General features: G+C 32.7%; 1 protein-coding gene across 1 annotated transcript in view; it reads right to left on the bottom strand.

Moving 5' to 3' along the window:
* LOC108693739 (calcium-dependent secretion activator) overlaps positions 1-4,635 on the bottom strand; it is a 32,897-nt gene extending 28,262 nt beyond the window's left edge. The window contains exon 1 of the mRNA XM_018202849.1: positions 4,358-4,635. The gene's annotated coding sequence lies outside the window, so the exon portion shown is untranslated. The remainder of the gene's footprint in view (positions 1-4,357) is intronic.
* Positions 4,636-7,163: the final 2,528 nt, after the last annotated feature.

Below are 7,163 nucleotides of genomic sequence, written 5' to 3'. Positions count from 1 at the left end.
AATAATAATATTAAATTATAATATTAAAGCATTTTTGTGTTTTAGATATATTTCTAAAATCTTAAAGATGAATAGACATCACTGAGAAATTGATTTAGTTGAATCAATATTCTTTGAATATGGGTAAATGGTTAATGCAATAAAATAATTTAATAGAAGCAAAACATTTGAATATTATAACATTGTACTCATTTTTGATAAAGAAGTTTATCATATGTTAATCAGAAACAATTAAAAATGTTACAATAATCAATTGTTTTGCTTTAACTAAAATTAATGAAAGATTTGTTAGTCCATATCCAAATAAAAGATTAATTGATTCAACTAAATGCGTTTCTTAGTATAATAGTAAAAATAAATTGGACAATAAGAAAATTAAAAAGAGCGATTAGTTTTATCATAGTAATCAATTGACATAACGCTACATGTAACTCTCTTATTATCCAGTTATGTTTATAACAATTTTTTAAAAAAACATTACTTTTCTCAGAAATATTATTATTATCTGCGATGGAGGTGGCACTTCGCCTGATGATAGAAAATGCCATGTCAATCCAATTTCCAGGCACATGCCAATGCTTTCAGCTCGATATTAACGGTCTTCTTTATCTCATGTGCTTATTAAATATGGTATATATTGATCCGCTTATTATCATAGCGCACGTTACTTTCATCAATCCATGGCAATTTTCGCGAACGATGAATTTTGTCGCCTCTTCTATGTTTCCGTTTATCTTTGTCAAAATAATGCATGTTAATTTTCTTTTTAACGCGAACGTTATTTGCAAAAAAAATATAAAAAAGAGAATAGAAGGGGAAGAAAATTGTGAGTTATTTTGAGTACATGAGAATATACGATAGGTCGATTATTTCCAAGATGACACTGCACTTCTTCCTGTCTCTTTTTATATAGCCGAATTTTTACATTTGAATCAAGGCAGGGAATAGGAGAGATAAAGTTAGATCCGATTGTAAAACCCACATTATTTTTATACGTTTACACGAGGTCACGGTTTTTATCAAGATTGAACCAGTACGTCATAGACTACTATCTGTATCGAACTGTGCGAAGGAATAAATAGATTGATTTTTATCGGTCTATTTATCAGCATACCAGCGTACTTCATATTGTGCTACGACAGTTATGTTTTCAATTTTAAAAGTTTAATACCGACTAACTAGATTTTCTCGCATTATTTATATACAAAGTCTGCAACAGCAAATATTAGCTTGCTCGTGTGATAAAAAAATTATACACAAAAATTATACTATAATAAATATTTAGAAATTAATTTTTTGATAAATTTAAAGTTTATGCACTTATAATAGAAAAACAGTCACTTTAATGTGAGTAAACAAGATTTTATACATATTAAAATGATAATTATATATTTCATATTTATTTTTTTATAATTAATAGCGGTTAAAATTTATAACGGAAATACTTGATAACATGCAAAAATTAAATGCATGATTAGTTTGATAAAAATCTTAGTCAAAACTAAAATGATCATGCAAACATTGCCAAAAATTAAATAGTTGTTTCAACAATTGCCGTCAAATAATTTTTGCTAAGAAAAACATGTTCCATATTTATTAACAAATTTGCAGCTGAACAACTGTTAGAATATCTTATATTTCTCATCGTCCATAATGACAAAATATTTCAACTATAAACGAGATCTCAAGTAAACATTGATCGACACGTATACAATTTAAATTTTATTTCCGCTTCGTAAATTTGCGACAGCGCAATGTTAAAGAAATTTATCAACTTTAGATTTTGCCGTGCATTAAAGCGCGACGTGCTATATCTTCTCCGTGGTCGATAAGTCGTTTTGTAAAAAGCTTAAATGGCGATGCCGTCGCTGATACACCATTCACAAAGTATAGCACAGAAATCTTGTTCCATTTCGAACGTAAACTGATTTTACAACAATAGTCGAGCCCCATGCACACTTCATTTTTTACTATACTATACATAAATATGTATATGTATATGCTTTACGCAAAAAATATCGTCCATGATCTGATCGATATGACTTTTCGTTGACAGACCAAAGATTTCGAAAAATGAAGAACAACTTATCGTCCATAATTTATGAAATTCCAAATTTAGTATCCTCGTCCGACCCAATGAATAGAATTACTCTATTACTTAAGAGCAGCAATGCTACGAAATGATAGACAATATAATTCATACAATTCGTACAATTTCGATAACTATCAATTTTGTATACAGCACGCACTAAATCCTTGGTTTTAATTACAGATTATTTTGAATTCATTTTTCAATCATTTGAATTTAAATATATTAGCAGCTATTTAAGACTTTACTTCTAAAGTGAAAACCGAACTTCGATGAGATCGCTGTTTTATTTATTCAATATACATATACGATTTATATATCATCACATCACTGCATACTACTACATCAATACTGCATGCACACGCATGCAAAAATTTTCTAAGGCACTAATTTTTTATATTAGGTATCTAAGCCTAATGCTAAGAACTCAACATTGTTCATGTAATCCGCAATCCAAAACGTTATCATTTTATACAAACATACTACACAATTTTTACATGAAACAAACACTTGCATAAGTTGACAGTTCTAGTCGCGATTTTGGATTAAAAACAAGTAAAACACATTTAATAAATTTCTTGAACGTTTTTTGTTTTCGGTATAAAATCGAACAGTTTTGATTGTGTTACTTTATACTTTAATTGTGAGGATTTAAAATCTAAAAAGACAGTTAAAAAAATAATGTCTGGAAAAATAACTGTGTTCAGTTAAACGGATTTTAGAATCCCCTTTGAAAATAAAAATTGTAAATAAAAAAGTAAAATTTAATGAAATATTTATAGTCTTTACAAGAGAAATCTTTATAATCTTTTCAAATTACCACACTCCTTTAATAAAAATATATTAAATACCTAGGAATTATAAATTTTTTAATATAATTATAATATTTAACAATTACAAAAAAGATGCTCTGTAATGTCTGTCATTTTTATGTTGCGACATTTGTAATGCTTTAAAATTAATTAATTTGTCAAAATAAAATTATTTTAAAAATAGTAAAAATTCTTATTTATCAAGAAATATTTAATAAAAATAAAGATGAGTATTCTGGAATGTTCTATATCTGTATTCAATAGCGCAGAAAAAAAATGTTCTAATAGAAATCGACGATTAAAAATTGCTGTATGATTAAAATTCAATTAAAAAGCGTTTTTATTTTAAATTTGTGCACACTAGCTGGATTTGATTATTAAAATTCCAATTACAATAAACTGAAATGTGTTCTGGTGCACCATTTATTATCATCTATTTGACGATAGAACTGCCATAAAGAAATACGTATTCTCTTTAATCTGTATTGGAACACATAATCTCGTTCCCAATTAGCTATTCATCGGATATCGGTATCCACCACGATGTTTCCGTTCATCCTCGACATTCAAGCTGACGAGGCGCACACGTAAAAAATCGATAGTTGCCTCGATTTAATATAACACACCGTGTCGCTACGTGCGTCCTTCTACGCTCGAAAGCGGAATCCGACTTCCTCGTCCAGCGCAGCAACAGAAATTGCTTCGTTGAAGCTTCGGGAAGACTAACAACTACAGTTAATTTGCTAGAATTAATTTGTTAGACTGTAAATCAACTAACAGTCTAATTATAATAAATTGTATAATAAATTTACTACTGACATCGACTGTGATCAGTATTAATTAGATTATTAATTTTAATATAAACCGCTGTCTCGATTATCTTCAATTAACCATGTAGAGATTAGCAAATCATCGACTCAATGATCATCGTCAATTAATATGAACTTAATTATATTATCTGTTACTATCTCTGATTAACATGATTAATTGTTGAACAATAAAAACATAATAGATATCGTCAATTTTAGTTCGCTAATAGCTCATCACTACTACATGATGATGATCAATCTGAGAAACGTCACAATTTCTACACAGCATGTCTCGACACATCTCAACACGACAATTTATCGCACTCTACAGCCACTCTAAATATACAAAAATGCGAACCGCACAATGATACGAACTCCTGGCCGAGCGAGAAATTTCAGCGCGTACGAGTTTTCTTCATGGTACTATTGATCTAGCAGCTTTAAACAAGATTAATCGTTGCCCTAGGCACACTCGATAGTGCACATTTCACACTCTGGGCGTGTCGTTACACTGTTCGCAGACTGTCAATGGACTTCGGAGCAACGGCTCTTTTGGTGGTCTCCTATCGAACAAACTTACAAGCTTGGTCAAGCTTGGAGATGGAGACGCGTATTCACAAAAAGCGAATATTTCTGTGTGAACTAACCTCCTGTTAACCAGTGTATGGTCGCAATTCTTCAGTCTGTCAAAGTGCCATTCCGTTGCATTATTGACAACTGAGAAAGAATGCAAACGGCACGAGCAACGATGTCACTGGATGCCACGGCAGTATGGTCCGTCGATGTCTGACCAATATGTGTTGTATCCACTTAGAATGTCGTAGATCGAGTGGTGTGCGATGGCGGAACGAAAGTCCGTCTCTCTCGAGAATGTGAAGAATCGAAAGATAGGAGAATACAAGGATAGGAAGAGATAGCGAGGAGAGAAAAGGCAAGAAACGAAAATGAGAGAAAGAAAGAAGGGGAGAAAGAGAGACCGAATGGCGCTCGAAGGAATGAGAAGAGGAATCGTCTGCAAGGATGGAAGCAGTGGACGAACAGACCCTTCGTGATCCGTAAGCTGGCGTGTTCCAACTGCGACCGCTCGACTGCTGTTCTACGTGGTAGGGAGAAGAGGTGGAAGAAGGGGATGTGCAGAGAGTGGGAAAATCGGAGAGGAAGAGAACATTAGTAAAGGAGAAAGAAGAAAAGAGAAAAACAACGAGAAGAAGAATGGAAAAAGAAGAGTGAAAAGGGAGTCAAAGCGAGATGGAAAAAAGAGCAAGAGAAGAGAAGGAAAAAAGAGAAGGAAGATGAAGGAGGAAAAAAGGGAGGTTGCAAAAATGGGAGAGAAAGAGAGAAAAAGAGAGAGAAAGACTGAGAAAGTTGAAACAAGAGAACCACAGTAATGATCAATTTGGCGCAGCCATCAAGAGGGAACAAAATTTTTAAAGGAGGGGTATATCTACGTCGCGCGTCGGTCAAACGGATTGCAGAAGAGGAGCAACGTTTTATGTTATTAAGTTCGCAAAGAGCCAAACTAAAAAGCGCTATCACGGCTGCGATTAGATCAGCAACGGTAATGAAGGACATTATATAACGGACATTTGTTTTGTGGAAAGAAAAGGAATAGAAGAATGAGAAAAAAGAAGTAAAAAAAGAAGAGATGGTTATAGAGAAAAAAAGCTCACTTATATACGATGGAGGATATATCGAGGGATGACAATTTTTTCATATAAGCTTTTCAGAAGATAAGACGATAAGATGAGATGTTCATGATAACTAGTCCATTTATGATGGAAATTTAAAGAACTTCACCTCTTGAACGTAATGAAAAAAAAAACGAATTATTAAAAGAACGAACCTTTTTAAACCTTATTAAAGAAAGCATTTTTGTAGAGAACATCAAGCGATTTAGCGAACATATGCAAATTAAAATTAGAAAAAAGAATTTTTTGTAACTAACACTTTGATACGAAGAAAATCGTACAAAGTAGCACTAAAAGAACATGTGCGAATCTTTGATTATTCAAAATCAGAATAAAATTGAAATAAGAATTTGAGACAAGCGATTGCATACATAAATTTTAAAATTTCTTTTGAAAAGAAGGAATCAACGAAGGATATTTAATAAAAAAAGATATATAATAAAAAAATGCGTAATGCGATATCGAAAGGAAGCTCAAGACAGAGAAAGATAAGAAAAGGGTTGCACAGAAAATGCAATAGAATGGAATAGAAAAGAGCGAACAAAATAAAATGAGCAAGAAAAGGGATATGTGCTCGTTCGCAGCTGGATTGCGGAAAAGGCTTTCCTTGCATCCCGATCCCGAAAAGGTATACGATAAGGACAGATCGTTAGGATGGGAATGGGAGGGGACAAGTGAGGGAAATCAGGACGGAGTGCGCGCGCGAAGTGGCACTAGACCATCGATCGACTACGCGCGGTGGTAGCCGCCGTCGCCGCCATCGCCATCGTCGTCGTCGCTGTCGTCGCAACTAAACATTTTGTAGTGCTCGCAGATTCACTGCAGGGTTGAGACTTCTCGTGCGGACATGTGCGCATTTAGAAAGAAAAATAAGAGTAGAACAGCGGCTACGGTTATGGAAGATAAAAAAGCATATCGGGACAGAAAGGATAAAGCGAAAAAAGCAAACGAGTCAATAAAGAGCATATAAAAAGCAATGTGAAGCATTGCGCATAATGGCAGCAGCATTGGTGATTGAACCAATCAAAAGGCGATCCACTTTGCAGGCGCTCACTTTAAAATGAAATTTGATTATAAGAAATGAAAATGCTTGAATTATGTAAAATTTGATAAAATAATTTCTATTCTATATATGAATATTTTGCGTTTATAAAGAAACTGTTCGAAAATGATAGTAAAGTCCAGGCAGCTTTCTGAGATAAAAACAGCATGACTAATAGTTTCTGCGGTCTTCTAGGTCAAATAAGCCTAATGATATGAATCAAGAAGTTACCTTAGTGTGTCGCTTCGTGTGTCGTTATTAATGACTTCTTGGCAATATTTAATTTTAAACAAAGGTATAAAGAATACATTTTTTTTTTAATATGATTCTTTACAGAGAGAGTATTATTAATAAAAATACTGATATAATGAGAAATTTAATCGAAAAATTTAAATCTATCTATACGATGTAACGTATTGGCTTATCTAACCGAAATTCACGTCTATTCTTATCACTTCACGTGACACGATATTAAAGAAATACACGCTGCATCGATCGTCTTTTCTTATCCATGTACGAGTACATTGACGTTACAAGAAGTCCGGCACATACGTATATTGATCTTGTGTAAAAAAACTGAAGGCCAACTATGTTTGCAAGATCGAAAAACATATTCAAGATTACTGATTTTTATTACATAGATTCTATATAAATTTTGATAAATCTACTTGATTATATTGAAAATATAGTCATAAAAATATTTAAAAGTAAAATATTTAAGAA

This window comes from Atta colombica, unplaced genomic scaffold (genome assembly GCF_001594045.1).
Source record: "Atta colombica isolate Treedump-2 unplaced genomic scaffold, Acol1.0 scaffold96, whole genome shotgun sequence".
Lineage (NCBI taxonomy): Eukaryota > Metazoa > Arthropoda > Insecta > Hymenoptera > Formicidae > Atta > Atta colombica.
The sequence above is the reverse complement of the archived record's forward strand: the minus strand, read 5'-3'. Positions and strand labels throughout refer to the sequence as shown.